We start from the raw sequence: 17,363 nt of genomic DNA, 5'->3' as shown, positions 1-17,363 counted from the left end.
ACCAAAGTGAAGGCCGAGGGTCCCCGACCACCAAATCGGAGGCCGAGGGTCCCTGCCCACCAAATCGGAGGCCGAGGGTCCCCGCACACCAAATCGGAGGCAGAGGGACCCCGCCCACCAAATCGGAGGCCGAGGGGCCTCGCCCACCAAAGCGGAGGCCGAGGGTCCCCGACCACCAAATGGGAGGCCGAGGGGCCCCACCAACCAAATTGGAGGCCGAGGGTCCCTGCCCACCAAATCGGATGCCGAGGGGCCCCACCAACCAAATTGGAGGCCGAGGGGCCCGCCCACCAAATCGGAGGCCGAGGGGCCCCGCCCACCAAATCGGAGGCCGAGGGGCCCCGCCCACCAAATCGGAGGCCGAGGGTCCACGCCCACCAAATCGGAGGCCGAGGGTCCCCGCCCACCAAATCGGAGGCCGAGGGTCCCCGCCCACCAAATCGGAGGCCGAGGGTCCCCGCCAACCAAATCGGAGGCCGAGGGGCCCCGCCCACCAAATCGGAGGCCGAGGGTCCCCGCCCACCAAATCGGAGGCCGAGGGTCCCCGCCCACCAAATCGGAGGCCGAGAGTCCCCGCCCACCAAATTGGAGGCCGAGGGGCCCCGCCAACCAAATCGGAGGCCGAGGGGCCCCGCCAACCAAATCGGAGGCCGAGCGGCCCCGCCCACCAAAGCGAAGGCCGAGGGGCCCGGCCCCGCCCACCACATCGGAGGCCGAGGGGCCCCGCCCACCACATCGGAAGCCGAGGGTCCCCACCCACCAAATCGGAGGCCGAGGGTCCCCGCCCACCAAATCGGAGGCCGAGGGTCCCCGCCCACCAAATCGGAGGCCGAGGGGCCCCACCAACCAAATTGGAGGCCGAGGGGCCCCGCCCACCAAATCGAAGGCCGAGGGGCCCCTGCCCACCAAAGCGGAGGTCGAGGGTCCCCGCACACCAAATCGGAGGCAGAGAAACCCCGCCCACCAAATCGGAGGCTGAGGGGCCTCGCCCACCAAAGCGGAGGCCGAGGGTCCCCGACCACCAAATCGGAGGCCGAGGGGCCCCACCAACCAAATTGGAGGCCGAGGGTCCCCGCCCACCAAATCGGAGGCCGAGGGGCCCCACCAAACAAATTAGAGGCCGAGGGGCCCCGCCCACCAAATCGGAGGCCGAGGGTCCCCGCCCACCAAATCGGAGGCCGAGGGTCCCCGCCCACCAAATCAGGGGCCGAGGGTCCCCGCCCACCAAATCGGAGGCCGAGGGTCCCCGCCCACCAAATCGGAGGCCGAGGGGCCCCGCCAACCAAATCGGAGGCCGATGGGCCCCGCCCACCAAATCGGAGGCCGAGGGTCCCCGCCCACCAAATCGGAGGCCGAGGGTCCCCGCCCACGAAATCGGAGGCCGAGGGTCCACACCAACCAAATCGGAGGCCGAGGGGCCCCGCCCACCAAATCGAAGGCCGAGGGCCCCGCCCACCAAAGGAGAGGCCGAGGGTCCCTGCACACCAAATCGGAGGCAGAGGGTCCCCGCCCACCAAATCAGAGGCCGAGGGGCCCCGCCCACCAAAATGGAGGCCGAGGGTCCCCGACCACCAAATCGGAGGCCGAGGGTCCCTGCCCACCAAATCGGAGGCCGAGGGTCCCCGCCCACCAAATCGGAGGCCGAGAGTCCCCGCCCACCAAATCGGAGGCCGAGGGGCCCCGCCAACCAAATCGGAGGCCGAGGGGCCCCGCCAACCAAATCGGAGGCCGAGGAGCCCCGCCCACCAAATCGAAGGCCGAGCGGCCCCGCCCACCAAAGCGGAGGCCGAGGGGCCCGGCCCTGCCCACCACATCGGAGGCCGAGTGGCCCCGCCCACCACATCAGAGGCCGAGGGGCCCCGCCCACCACTTCGGAGGCCGAGGGTCCCCGCCCACCAAATTGGAGGCCGAGGGTCCCCGCCCATCAAATTGGAGGCCGAGGGTCCCCGCCCACCAAATTGGAGGCCGAGGGTCCCTGCCCACCAAATTGGAGGCCGAGGGTCCCCGCCCACCAAATCGGAGGCCGAGGGTCCCCGCCCACCAAATCGGAGGCCGAGGGGCTCCGCCAACCAAATCGGAGGCTGAGGGGCCCCGCCCACCAAAGCGGAGGCCAAGGGGCCCGGCCCCGCCCACCACATCGGAGGCCGAGGGGCCCCGCCCACCACATCGGAGGCCGAGGGGCCCCGCCCACCACATCAGAGGCCGAGGGTCCCCACCCACCAAATCGGAGGCCGAGGGTCCCCGCCCACCAAATCGGAGGCCGAGGGTCCCCGCCCACCAAATTGGAGGCCGAGGGTCCCCGCCCACCAAATTGGAGGCCGAGGGTCCCCGCCCACCAAATTGGAGGCCAAGGGTCCCCGCCCACCAAATCGGAGGCCGAGGGGCCCCACCAACCAATTTGGAGGCCGAGGGTCCCCGCCCACCAAATCGGAGGCCGAGGGGCCCCGCCCACCAAATCGGAGGCCGAGGGGCCCCGCCCACCAAATCGGAGGCCGAGGGGCCCCGCCCACCAAATCGGAGGCCGAGGGTCCCCGCCCACCAAATCGGAGGCCGAAGGTCCCCGCCCACCAAATCGGAGGCCGAGGGGCCCCGCCAACCAAATCGGAGGCCGAAGGGCCCCGCCCACCAAATCGGAGGCCGAGGGTCCCCGCCCACCAAATCGGAGGCCGAGGGTCCCCACTCACGAAATTGGAGGCCGAGGGTCCACACCAACCAAATCGGAGGCCGAGGGCCCCCGCCCACCAAATCGAAGGCCGAGGGGCCCTGCCCACCAAAGTGGAGGCCGAGGGTCCCCGACCACCAAATCGGAGGCCGAGGGGCCCCGCCCACCAAAGTGGAGGCCGAGGGTCCCCGACCACCAAATCGGAGGCCGAGGGTCCCTGCCCACCAAATCGGAGGCCGAGGGACCCCGCCCACCAAATCGGAGGCCGAGAGTCCCCACTCACCAAATCGGAGGCCGAGGGGCCCCGCCAACCAAATCGGAGGCCGAGGGGCCCCGCCAACCAAATCGGAGGCCGAGGAGCCCCGCCCACCAAATCGAAGGCCGAGCGGCCCCGCCCACCAAAGAGGAGGCCGAGGGGCCCGGCCCCGCCCACCACATCGGAGGCCGAGGGGCCCCGCCCACCACATTGGAGGCCGAGGGGCCCCGCCCACCACATCGGAGGCCGAGGGTCCCCGCCCACCAAAGTGGAGGCCGAGGGTCCCCGACCACCAAATCGGAGGCCGAGGGTCCCTGCCCACCAAATCGGAGGCCGAGGGTCCCCGCACACCAAATCGGAGGCAGAGGGACCCCGCCCACCAAATCGGAGGCCGAGGGGCCTCGCCCACCAAAGCGGAGGCCGAGGGTCCCCGACCACCAAATGGGAGGCCGAGGGGCCCCACCAACCAAATTGGAGGCCGAGGGTCCCTGCCCACCAAATCGGAGGCCGAGGGGCCCCACCAACCAAATTGGAGGCCGAGGGGCCCCGCCCACCAAATCGGAGGCCGAGGGGCCCCGCCCACCAAATCGGAGGCCGAGGGTCCCCGCCCACCAAATCGGAGGCCGAGGGTCCCCGCCCACCAAATCGGAGGCCGAGGGGCCCCGCCAACCAAATCGGAGGCCGAGGGGCCCCGCCCACCAAATCGGAGGCCGAGGGTCCCCGCCCACCAAATCGGAGGCCGAGGGTCCCCGCCCACCAAATCGGAGGCCGAGAGTCCCCGCCCACCAAATCGGAGGATAAGGGGCCCCGCCAACCAAATCGGAGGCCGAGGGGCCCCGCCAACCAAATCGAAGGCCGAGCGGCCCCGCCCACCAAAGCGGAGGCCGAGGGGCCCCGACCACCACATCGGAAGCCGAGGGGCCCCGCCCACCAAATCGGAGGCCGAGGGGCCCCACCCACCAAATCGGAGGCCGAGGGTCCCCGCCCACCAAATAGGAGGCCGAGGGTCCCCGCCCACCAAATCGGAGGCCGAGGGTCCCCGCCCACCAAATCGGAGGCAGAGGGTCCCCGCCCACCAAATCGGAGGCCGAGGGTCCCCGCCCACCAAATCGGAGGCTGAGGGGCCCCGCCCACCAAATTTGAGGCCGAGGGGCCCCGCCCACCAAATTTGAGGCCAAGGGGCCTCGCCCACCAAATTTGAGGCCGAGGGGCCCTGCCCACCAAATTTGAGGCCGATGGGCCCCGCCCACCAACTCGGAGGCCGAGGAGCCCCGCCCACCAAATAGAAAGCCGAGGGGCCCCACCCACGAAATCGAAGGCCGAGCGGCCCCGCCCACCAAATCGAAGGCCGAGCAGCCCTGCCCACCAAAGCGGAGGCCTAGGGGCCCGGCCCCGCCCACCAAATCGAAGGCCGAGCAGCCCTGCCCACCAAAGCGGAGGCCTAGGGGCCCGGCCCCGCCCACCAAAGCGGAGGCCGAGGGGCCCCGCCCACCACATCGGAGGCCGAGGGGCCCCGCCAACCAAATCGGAGGCCGAGGGGCCCCGCCCACCAAATCGGAGGCCGAGGGTCCCCGCCCACCAAATCAGAGGCCGAGAGTCCCCGCCCACCAAATCGGAGGATAAGGGGCGCCGCCAACCAAATCGGAGGCCGAGGGGCCCCGCCAACCAAATCGAAGGCCGAGCGGCCCCGCCCACCAAAGCAGAGGCCGAGGGGCCCAGCCCCGCCCACCAAATCGGAGGCCGAGGGGCCCCACCCACCAAATCGAAGGCCAAGCGGCCCCGCCCACCAAATCGAAGGCCGAGCGGCCCCGCCCACCAAATCGAAGGCCGAGCGGCCCCGCCCCGCCCACCAAAGCGGAGGCCGAGGGGCCCCGCCCACCAAATCGGAGGCCGAGGGTCCCCGCCCACCAAATCGGAGGCCGAGAGTCCTCGCCCACCAAATCGGAGGATAAGGGGCGCCGCCAACCAAATCGGAGGCCGAGGGGCCCCGCCAACCAAATCGAAGGCCGAGCGGCCCCGCTCACCAAAGCGGAGGCCGAGGGGCCCGGCCCACCAAATCGGAGGTCGAGGGGCCCCGCCCACCAAATCGGAGGCCGAGGGGCCCCGCCCACCAAATCGGAGGCCGAGGGGCCCCGCCCACCAAATCGGAGGCCGAGGGTCCCCGCCCACCAAATTGGAGGCCGAGGGTCCCGCCCACCAAATCGGAGGCCGAGGGTCCCCGCCCACCAAATCGGAGGACGAGGGGCCTCGCCCACCAAATCGGAGGCCGAGGGGCCCCGCCCACCAAATCGGAGGCCGAGGGGCCCCGCCCACCAAATCAGAGGCCGAGGGGCCCCGCCCACCAAATCGGAGGCCGAGGGGCCCCGCCCACCAAATCGGAGGCCGAGGGGCCCCGCCCACCAAATCGGAGGCCGAGGGTCCCCGCCCACCAAATCGGAAGATAAGGGGCCCCGCCAACCAAATCGGAGGCCGAGGGGCCCCGCCCACCAAATCGGAGGCCGAGCGGCCCCGCCCACCAAAGCAGAGGCCGAGGGGCCCGGCCCCGCCCGGCAAAGCGGAGGCCGAGGAGCCCCGACCACCACATCGGAAGCCGAGGTGCCCCGCCCACCAAATCGGAGGCCGAGGGGCCCCGCCCACCAAATCGGAGGCCGAGGGTCCCCGCCCACCAAATCGGAGGCCGAGGGTCCCCGCCCACCAAATCGGAGGCCGAGGGTCCCCGCCCACCAAATCGGAGGCCGAGGATCCCCGCCCACCAAATCGGAGGCCGAGGGTCCCCGCCCACCAAATCGGAGGCCGAGGGTCCCCGCCCACCAAATCGAAGGTCGAGGGTCCCCGCCCACCAAATCAGAGGCCGAGGGTCCCCGCCCACCAAATCGGAGGCCGAGGATCCCCGCCCACCAAATCGGAGGCCGAGGGTCCCCGCCCACCAAATCGGAGGCCGAGGGGCCCCGCCCACCAAATCGGAGGCCGAGGGGCCCCGCCAACCAAATCGGAGGCCGAGGGGCCCCGCCCACCAAATCGGAGGCCGAGGGGCCCCGCCCACCAAATCGGAGGCCGAGAGTCCCCGCCCACCAAATCGGAGGATAAGGGGCCCCGCCAACCAAATCGGAGGCCGAGGGGCCCCGCCAACCAAATCGAAGGCCGAGCGGCCCCGCCCACCAAAGTGGAGGCCGAGGGGCCTGGCCCCGCCCACCAAAGCGGAGGCCGAGGAGCCCCGACCACCACATCGGAAGCCGAGGGGCCCCGCCCACCAAATCGGAGGCCGAGGGGCCCCGCCCACTAAATCGGAGGCCGAGGGGCCCCGCCCACCAAATCGGAGGCCGAGGGTCCCCGCCCACCAAATCGGAGGCCGAGGGTCCCCGCCCACCAAATCGGAGGCCGAGCGGCCCCGCCCACCAAAGCGGAGGCTGAGGGGCCCGGCCCCGCCCACTAAAGCGGAGGCCGAGGGGCCCCGCCCACCACATCGGAGGCCGAGGGGCCCCTCCAACCAAATCGGAGGCCGAGGGGCCCCGCCCACCAAATCGGAGGCCGAGGGTCCCCGCCCACCAAATCGGAGGCCGAGAGTCCCCGCCCACCAAATCGGAGGATAAGGGGCCCCGCCAACCAAATCGGAGGCCGAGGGGCCCCGCCAACCAAATCGAAGGCCGAGCGGCCCTGCCCACCAAAGCGGAGGCTGAGGGGCCCGGCCCCGCCCACCAAAGCGGAGGCCGAGGGGCCCCGACCACCACATCGGAAGCCGAGGGGCCCTGCCCACCAAATCGGAAGCCGAGGGGCCCCGCCCACCAAATCGGAGGCCGAGTGGCCCCGCCCACCAAATCGGAGGCCGAGGGTCCCCGCCCACCAAATCGGAGGCCGAGGGGCCCCGCCCACCAAATCGGAGGCCAGGGGTCCCCGCCCACCAAATCGGAGGCCGAGGGGCCCGCCCACCAAATTGAAGGCCGAGCGGCCCCGCCCACCAAATCGAAGGCCGAGCATCCCCGCCCACCAAAGCGGAGGCCGAGGGGCTCAGCCCCGCCCACCAAAGCGGAGGCCGAGGGGCCCCGCCCACCACATCGGAGGCCGAGGGGCCACGCCCACCAAATCAGAGGCCGAGGGTCCCCGCCCACCAAATCGGAGGCCGAGGGTCCCCGCCCACCAAATCGGAGGCCGAGGGTCCCCGCCCACCAAATCGGAGGCCGAGGGTCCCCGCCCACCAAATCGGAGGTCGAGGGTCCCCGCCCACCAAATCGGAGGCCGATGGTCCCCGCCCACCAAATCGGAGGCCGAGGGTCCCCACCCACCAAATCGGAGGACGAGGGGCCCCACCAACCAAATCGGAGGCCGAGGAGCCCCGCCCACCAAAAGTGCGGCCCCAAAAGTAAGTGCGCCCCCGGGTGCAAAAGTAAGTGCGCCCCCGGGTGCAAAAGTAAGTGCGCCCCCGGGTGCAAAAGTAAGTGCGCCCCCGGGTGCAAAAGTAAGCGCGCCCCCGGGTGCAAAAGTAAGCGCGCCCCCGGCCCCGGGTGCAAAAGTAAGCGCGCCCCCCAGTCCCGTGTGTGAAAAATGCTGCTGTAAAGCTGGTAGCGCTGTTCAAGCACCATGTATTTCCATCAGGAAATGCCCATCTAATATATAATTGCCTAGAATACTACTTCCTGCAACTTGTGCCAACTTCCGTGGCTTTGTCCGGAGCTAATGTCCGGAGATAATGTCCGGAGCTAATGTCCGGAGATAATGTCCGGAGCTAATGTCCGGAGCTAATGTCCGGAGATAAGTGACGTCACCAGTGTCCTACACCCAGGCAGAGCACAGGGGCCCCAGGCAGCATATGGGGCCCCAGGCAGAGCACAGTGGCCCCAGGCAGAGCTTGGGGCCCCTGGCAGCATATGGGGCCCCAGGCAGAGCACAGTGGTCCCAGGCAGAGCACAGGGGCCCCAGGCAGCCTATGGGGCCCCAGGCAGAGCACAGTGGCCCCAGGCAGAGCACAGGGGCCCCAGGCAGCATATGGGGCCCCAGGCAGAGCACAGGGGCGTCAGGCAGAGCATATGGGGCCCCAGGCAGCATATGGGGCCCCAGGCAGAGCACAGGGGCCCCAGGCAGCATATGGGGCCCCAGGCAGAGCACATGGGCCCCAGGCAGAACATGGGGCCCCAGGCAGAGCACAGGGGCCCCAGGCAGAGCACAGGGGCCCCAGGCAGCATATGGGGCGCCAGGCAGAGCACAGGGGCCCCAGGCAGCATATAGGGCCCCAGGCAGAGCACAGTGGCCCCAGGCAGCATATGGGGCCCCAGGCAGAGCACAGTGGCCCCAGGCAGAGCACAGTGGCCCCAGGCAGCATATGGGGCCCCAGGCAGAGCACAGTGGTCCCAGGCAGAGCCCAGGGGCCCCAGGCAGCTTATGGGGCCCCAGGCAGAGCAAAGTGGCCCCAGGCAGAACATGGGGCCCCAGGCAGAGCACAGTGGCCCCAGGCAGAGCACAGGGGCCCCAGGCAGAACATGGGGCCCCAGGCAGAGCACAGGGGCCCCAGGCAGCATATGGGGTCCCAGGCAGAGCACAGGGGCCCCAGGCAGCATATGGGGCCCCAGGCAGAGCACAGTGGCCCCAGGCAGAGCACAGGGGCCCCAGGCAGCCTATGGGGCCCCAGGCAGAGCACAGTAGCCCCAGGCAGAACATGGGGCCCCAGGCAGAGCACAGGGGCCCCAGGCAGAGCACAGGGGCCCCAGGCAGCATATGGGGCCCCAGGCAGAGCACAGTGGTCCCAGGTAGAGCACAGGGGCCCCAGGCAGCCTATGGGGCCCCAGGCAGAGCACAGGGGCCCCAGGCAGCATATGGGGCCCCAGGCAGCATATGGGGCCCCAGGCAGAGCACAGTGGCCCCAGGCAGAGCACAGGGGCCCCAGGCAGAGCACAGGGGCCCCAGGCAGCATATGGGGCCCCAGGCAGAGCACAGGGGCCCCAGGCAGCATATGGGGCCCCAGGCAGAGCACAGCAATATTTTGGACCACTGTGCTGTGTTTCAGACCCCCTGTGTGATGTCTGGGGCCCTGTTCTTAAGTATATTAAAGATTAAAGTAACGTATATTAAAGTATATTATAGATCAAATTTGACACGTTTATGAGCACCATTGAGTGATATACTCAAGAATGACATAATTTTTCAACATTTTATGGTTTCAAACTGTAAACACTCAGAGTTTTTTTTACTTCAACCAGAAAACCTTAACGGTTCATAAAAAACTTGACTGTTCAGGATATGATAAAAGTCATAGTATTCTGAATCTTTAACTTATAAAGATACCTTTACATGGGGTGATTATTGGTTCCAGAGAGGCTTTCGGCCGATAATCGTACACATGGCTGGTGACAGGACAATACAATATAAACGTTCAAAGGTAAACACTGATAACATTAAAATCTAATATATAATTGCCTAGAATACTACTTCCGGCAATTTGTGCCAACTTCCGTGGCTTTGTCCGGAGATAATGTCCGGAGATAAGTGACGTCACCAGCGTCCTACACCCGCTCAGGGTGGACAAAGATATATGCCTTCGTGGTGCGCGGCACTTTTCTGATTGGTTGCCGCCTGCCGCGAGCGACCAATCAGAAATGTGCCGTACTGTCAAGAATTGTCAAGAGCTGGTGAGTGCAGCCATTTTTTGTTCTTTCTTACTATTATTTATTAATTGTATTATTCTTACATTTGAATAAATAAAGTATATATGGATTCTAGACTCCCGATTCTTTAGAATCGGGCTGCCATCTAGTCATAAATAATTATGTTGTACGTTATTTTTATTCCTGTGCGGAGGTGAGCTGATACTTGTATTTGGCACCTTATTTATTTATTTATTTATCCCCTGCTATGATGTGTATCTTTGGTCCTCCCCAATATGTTTGGGCCTTTATAACAGATTATACTCCGCAGACATTTCCCCTGTTATATGTCTTTGGTATGATTATGTTCTCTATAGCTACAAGACAAACCTATATTAAGGTGTAACATCTTCCATTACATTTATCAGCACTATGCCATTTATGTTATATAGAAACCTGCTTTATTCATATACAGGTGTTGTCTTGTGCGGCTAATTTAACATGCAAGTACTTCGAGAGACCCATAATCACTTATACACATATTCACACTATATCTGTGTGAGCGGGCCAGTCCTCTTTAGCGCGCTTTGATCTCAACGCGGCTATGCCTTGCACATTGTGGATACTTACGTATATGGAGCTCCCTCGGCACAAACGCACCCCCACGCATGCGCTGTGCTTCTCTGGCAGCGTCATGGACAGGCCGCGTTGCCGTGGGGATGGGCGGAGATGACCTTTGTCCTCCCGCCCATGTTCCGTGGCGCACGCCAACCCGCCCACCGCTGGTAGTTTGCACATCATGATGGGCATGTGAGCTGATTCGCCGGGGGTTCCACTGGTTGCCCTACAAATACCCCAGCCCTTTCTTTTTACTTACCACGCCTCCTGATGAAGCCACGGTGGTGAAACACACGTCGAGGCCCTTCTGTTCTGACAGCACGCCTGCACTTCCCTGCAAAATGTCCCAAGGTAACAGCATATTAACCATTACTGATGGGGATCGCTATTTAACTGCCTAGGGATTGTGCAATATGCCCCTTACCTAACGTTTGGCAGGTATTAAGGCCATCTAGTCTAGTCACTTTGTTTCTGTGTATTATGACTCATGCACAAAATTGATTACTTGTTGTGACTTTTTGGCAGTGCGGTGCTGCAGTAGGATTCTTTGTGTTGCTTACTAGTGCAACTGTTACCATCTCTTAACATCTTTGCACATTAGTCACTTTTAGCTGCTGTCTCCTATTCATTGATTGTTTGTCCATTTATGTATTTATGCTTGAATAAAAATTTTGTACTGATTATCTACCTCTATCTCTGGCATGGTTCTTGTGCACAATTACTTTGCGCACAACAATAGATATTTTTTCAAATTAGTTTAATTATCCATAGCTGGGTTCTTTTTCTGTAGGTATATATGTTGTGGCAGAGAGGTATGTTCTCTGTTGGCCAAGAGGACGCTTGTGTATAGGTTTACTAATGTTCCTCCACTAGTCTGGGGCCGGTCCCCACTGTGACCTGGTCCTTCTTCTCGACTACAGTCGGCATGAATTTGGGTGCCACGGGTGGATTCCTCACTTCCGAGGCCCCTAGGATCTCTTTTCACTGGAGCTCCTCTCAGACTCCTCTGTCCTCCTCTCACTCCTCTCGCTGATTAACTAACTCCCTCCTGTCTCCATGACAACTCCTCACTACCAACTGTTACTCTCTCCACCCACACCCTCAACCTAGTTCACCCTCCAGCCTGAGATGTGGCCCTCCCTCAATAGTGTCCACCCAGATCCCCTGGCCTGGAGTAGTGTGGTGTTGGATGCTAGTGTGTGGGTCCCGGGTAGTGCCCCCTCCTTACCTGAGAGCAGACTACCGCACCTTTGGCAACTGTGGCAACTGGACCCTCAGGGGTGCCACAATAGCATTATCAATCTTACCAGTATTAAATTGGATATGTTCAGTCGGCCTTATGATATGAAGGAATACATTATGTTTGTCCCTTCGCTACAATGACCAAAATACACTCACCGGCCACTTTATTAGGTACACCATGCTAGTAATGGGTTGGACCCCCTTTTGCCTTCAGAACTGCCTCAATTCTTCGTGGCATAGATTCAACAAGGTGCTGGAAGCATTCCTCAGAGATTTTGGTCCATATTGACATGATGGCATCACACAGTTGCCGCAGATTTGTCGGCTGCACATCCCAAAGATGCTCCATACAAGGCAGGATGGATCCATGCTTTCATGTTGTTTACGCCAAATTCTGACCCTACCATCCAAATGTCGCAGCAGAAATCGAGACTCATCAGACCAAGCAACGTTTTTCCAATCTTCTACTGTCCAATTTCGATGAGCTTGTACAAATTGTAGCCTCAGTTTCCTGTTCTTAGCTGAAAGGAGTGGTACCCGGTGTGGTCTTCTGCTGCTGTAGCCCATCTGCCTCAAAGTTCAACGCACTGTGCGTTCAGAGATGCTCTTAGGCCTACCTTGGTTGTAACGGGTGGCGATTTGAGTCACTGTTGCCTTTCTATCAGCTCGAACCAGTCTGCCCATTCTCCTCTGACCTCTGGCATCAACAAGGCATTTCCGCCCACAAAACTGCCGCTCACTGGATTTTTTTTCTTTTTCAGACCATTCTCTGTAAACCCTAGAGATGGTTGTGCGTGAAAATCCCAGTAGATCAGCAGTTTCTGAAATACTCAGACCAGCCCTTCTGGCACCAACAACCATGCCATGTTCAAAGGCACTCAAATCACCTTTCTTCCCCATACTGATGCTCGGTTTGAACTGCAGGAGATTGTCTTGACCATGTCTACATGCCTAAATGCACTGAGTTGCCGCCATGTGATTGGCTGATTAGAAATTAAGTGTTAACAAGAAGTTGGACAGGTGTACCTAATAAAGTGGCCGGTGAGTGTATATCTCTCATAAATATTGCATTGACGCAAACCCCAATATTCATCACTGACCACTGGCTCCAGAGACTGAGATAATTCCTTTGAACAGAGGAAGAGCCTGTACTTCTTCACCTCTGAGTATTTGAATCTTAGGCTTGTTGACTGGTGCTCATCAGATCCTCTGTGTTTAGTGTTGAGCGATACCGTCCGATACTTGAAAGTATCGGTATCGGATAGTATCGGCCGATACCCGAAAAGTATCGGATATCGCCGATACCGATACCCGATACCAATACAAGTCAATGGGACACCAAGTATCGGAAGGTATCCTGATGGTTCCCAGGGTTTGAAGGAGAGGAAACTCCCCTTCAGGCCCTGGGATCCATATTAATGTGTAAAATAAAGAATTAAAAAAAAATATATTGATATACTCACCCTCTGACGCGCCCTGGTTGTAACCGCCAGCCTCCGTTCATAAGAATGAGCGCTTGAAAGTCCTTAGATGACGTCGCGGCCTGTGATTGGTCGCGGAGTGGTCACGTGACCGCAACGCGACCAATCACAAGCCGTGACATCATCTAAGGTCTTTCAAGCGCTTGAAAGACCTTAGATGACGTCACGGCTTGTGATTGGTCGCGTTGCGGTCACGTGACCGCTCCGCGACCAATCACAGGCCGCGACGTCATCTAAGGACTTTCAAGCGCTCATTCTTATGAACGGAGGCTGGCGGTTACAACCAGGGCGCGTCAGAGGGTGAGTATATCAGTATTTTTTTTATTTTTATTCTTTATTTTACACATTAATATCGATCCCAATACCGATTCCCGATACTACAAAAGTATCGGATCTCGGTATCGGAATTCCGATACAGCAAATATCGGCCGATACCCGATACTTGCGGTATCGGAATGCTCAACACTATCTGTGTTAATTAACTGTCAATGGAGGTCGAAGTGAAAGCTCTTTCTCACTTTCACAGTTATAATGAATCCTATATGTTCAATATGAGGGTGGTATGTCCCCTCTCTGGAGATGTCTTTATGGGTTTTACCCATACCTCCCAACTTTTGAAGAACTTTGCGTGCCATGGCAGTTTGGGCCACACCCCTGGCCAAATACTAATCCATGCCCATTTATCATTTCAAATGTCAGAGCGACGGTGCAGTGAAAGAAATTTAGATGCCTGAGACAGCAGGGTGTAGACCCAAATCCAGGACTGTCCTCTGTATCTGGGACAGCTGGGACTAGAGATGATCGGATCAATTCATGGGTCTCTGGTCCATCATGTAAGTCAGTGTTACCTGATGACTGGACTGAAGGCCCGCAAGTCTCTTACCATCCCCAGAGTGGCTTTTGATTAGCCAGGGCTGGTGTAACATTATCTTTGCATTCTGCTCATCTCTAGTTGGAACCTATGGATTTATTTTTTGAAAATTCATTCACAGTGGTAGCAACCAGAACTTTCTCATCGCTTTGTAGCTTCACTATATGACATCTGGCTTTTTGGACTCTGTAAGGCCATGTTCACACATAGTATAAATATGGTGCTTTCTTTCTGAAAGTATCCGCCCCAAACTCTGCAATAATAATATTCTCCAATTATTGCATTTCTACTGCATTTTTAGACCTTTTCCCCCTTATTTGATGGGTTTTTAGTGCAGATGTAAAGTGCAAAAATCTATTATTCTCCTTCTAGAATACAGAGACATAAGAATACATACAGTATGTATGTATCTCTATGTAATTTGCCTGTGGAGTCAGTGCCTGCAATATATATCAAGTATACAAACTGTCACCAATGATGTCACCAGTGTCTGTGGCTCAGCAGCTTAACTACTTCACCACCTTGAGTTTTTCCATTTTTGAGTTTCCGTTTTCTGCTTCCCTTCTTTCCAGAGCCATAACTTTTTTTACTTTATTGTCAATGTGGCCATGTGAGTGATTGTTTTTTGCAGGATGAGTTGTACTTTTGAACAACACCATTGTTTTTACCATATAGTGTACTGGAAAATGGGAAAAAAAATCAAAGTGCAGTGAAATTGCAAAAAAGTGCAATTGTTTTGGGGTTTTTGTTTTCCATGTTCGCTAAATACTAAAACTGACCAGCCATTGTGATTCAAATTTGTAGATATAAAACATGTATAGGAGTAAAAAAGCCAGTTTGCTATAAAAAAGTCACCATTTTCTGAGACCCGTAGCATCTCAATTTTTCATGACCTGGGCTGGGTTAGCGCTTATTTTTTGCATGCCAAGCTGATGTTTTTATTGATACCACTTTGGTGTTGATACAATCTTTTGCTCGCCTGTTATTGCATTTTAATGCAATATTGCAGTGACCAAAAATCGTAATTATGGTGTTTTAATTTTTTTTCTTGCTATGTCGCTTACCAATTGGATTAATTTTGCTTATATATTGACAGGTCGGGTGAGTCTGAATGCTGCAATACCAATTATGTGTATTTTTTTTACTGTTTTATTTTGAATGGGGGGAAAGGGGGGTAATATAAACATTATATTTTTTAACTTTTTATATTTTTAAAAAACATTTTTCTTTACTTTTTACTGGCTTCAACAGTCTCAATGGGATACTGGAAGCTGCAATCTTCTGATCGCTATACATAGCAGGGTTTCAGCCCTGCTATCTGTAGCTAAAATGCTCATCTGCTATAAGGCCAGTCTCACACGTCCAGATAATTCCGGTACCGGAAAAATCGCTACCGGAGTTATCCGTGTCCGTGTGTGCTCACGTGGCACATCAGTGTGGCACACGTGCAGCAGCCGTGTGCCGCCCGTGTGCCGACTGGGTACCACACGGACCGTGCAGGAGATAGCGCTAGAGATAAGCTCTGTCCCCTGCATCTGGTGCTGAAGCCGGAAATTCATTCCTTCTCTCCAGCAGCGTTAGCTGGAGAGAAGGAATGAAAAATCATTGTTTTTTTGTGTGTGTGTTTAAAATAAAGATCCTTGTCACCACCCCCTGTGTGCCCGCCCGCTGGAAATAAAATACTCACCCAGCTCCCTCGATGCTTCCTCTCAGCGTCGCAGCTTGTCCTGTATGAGCAGTCACGTGGTACTGCTCATTACAGTGATGAATATGCGGCTCCACCTCCCATAGGGGTGGAGCCGCATATTCATCACTGTAATGAGCGGTACCACGTGACCGCTCATACAGGAAGAAGCTGCGGCGCTGAGAGGAAGCATCGAGGGAGCTGGGTGAGTATTTTATTTCCAGCGGGCGGGTGCACAGGGGGTGGGAGGTGGGTGGTGACAAGGATCTTTATTTTAAACACAAAAAAAATAAAAAAACAATGATTTTTCATTCCTTCTCTCCAGCGAACGCTGCTGGAGAGAAGAAATGAATGGCGGCTTCAGCACCACAAGCTGGGGGACAGCGCTTACTGTAGCGCTGTCTCCTGCATGGAACATGAACAGCATCCGTGTGCGGTACGTGTTTTACATGAACCCATTGACTTTAATGGGTCCGTGTGATACGTGCGCTCCCACGAACACTGACATGTCTCCGTGTTTTTCAAACGGACACACGGTCCATGAAAACACGCTGACATGTGCAGAGACACATTGATTTTAATGTGTCTATGTGAGTCAGTGTCTCCGGTACGTGAGAAAACTGTCACCATACGTACCGGAGCCACTGACATGTGAAAGCAGCCTAAGAGACAGCCACTGGGTGGTGCTCATAGCAGTTTGGCGATGACAACCACTGAGGCTTCATACAGATCCCAGGTTGTCATGCCAATCCATCGGTGACCCGCGGTCATGTAACACGGGCGCCAATGGGCGGGGTTTGTGATGTGCTTCTTGCGCATTCATGTTAAATGCAGCTGTCAGAGATTGACAGCAGCATTCAACATGTTAACAGCAGCAAGTAGATCGTGATTAGAGGTACATGTCTGAGCCCGCATCAAACACGGGGAGGTGACCTTTGATGTACCTGTACATCCAAGGTCATGAAGGGGTTAAGGTCCTGCCTGTAGTGTTGAAGGCTGTGGTTGTTATTATTTTTAGTAGCTTTATAGGAACAAAAAAATCTGACTTTTTCCTCACCTCAGTATGCAAGTACATAGAAATAGACTGCTGTAAAGAATGTACAGGTATAATCTGCTTCTGGGTCCACTTCCTGCAATACATCTCAAGATTACAAAATTATCCTTTGTTTATCATTAATGGCTGTGGTTCCCAGCTAGAGCTGCTGCTTGAGAACATGGAGATGTAAGTTTTAAGTCCTGTGCGAGACCCAAACACATTAGAAGCAGTGTGAATATTATAATTTAATTTCTGTCTGTGAAAAAAGATGCCTCCCCGAGAAGGTGGAGCTATGGAGCAATGAAGACGTCGGAAAGAGGTGAGTGAGGCTATGTGCATACCTTGCTGATTTAGATGCGGATCCGCAGTGTTTTTGGACATGCGGAATTGCATCAAATCCGCAGTGAAGTGCACAATCAATGTTAGTCAATGGGAAATTGAGAACTTTTGTGCACATGCTGCAGAAAAAAGCGCAGATTTGCAGTGTTTTATTTTCCGCAACATGTCAATTCTTTTTGCGGATCTGCAGCGTTTCTGCACCTATTGACTTCCATTGTGTCAGGCCAATCTGCAGCTTTAAAAAAGATATGAGGCTTTGCTGCTGTGCCGGTGAGAAACAATGCAGATCAGGAGGGGGAAGAGTGTGTGGGCGGAGACTATGTGTACATGCGGAGACTGTGTGTGTGGGTGGAGACTGTGAGTGTGCGGAGAAGATGTGCATGTCTGTGTGCGGGTGTTTGTGTTTGTTGGTGTTTGTGTGTGGGTGTGCGGGGCTGTGTGTGTGGGGCTGTGTGTGTCTGTGTGTGTGTCTGTGTGTAGGCAGGCATCGTCTGATGGGACTACTAGTCCCATCCGGTTATGCCTGCTACAGTGACAGCTAGCTGGATGATGGGACAGTAGTAGTCCCATCATCCTGCTACTGTGTTCAAGTGTAAAAAAAA

At 57.9% G+C, this 17,363-nt stretch overlaps 1 protein-coding gene across 6 annotated transcripts in view; it reads left to right on the top strand.

The window, feature by feature from the left end:
• Positions 1-17,363, top strand: part of LOC143782270 (poly(rC)-binding protein 3-like) — a 2,306,623-nt gene that overhangs the window by 1,438,442 nt on the left and 850,818 nt on the right. The window lies entirely within an intron of this gene.

The sequence above is a fragment of the Ranitomeya variabilis genome, chromosome 6, assembly GCF_051348905.1.
Source record: "Ranitomeya variabilis isolate aRanVar5 chromosome 6, aRanVar5.hap1, whole genome shotgun sequence".
Classification (NCBI taxonomy): Eukaryota; Metazoa; Chordata; class Amphibia; order Anura; family Dendrobatidae; genus Ranitomeya; species Ranitomeya variabilis.
This window is presented reverse-complemented; position numbering and strand designations above follow the sequence as displayed.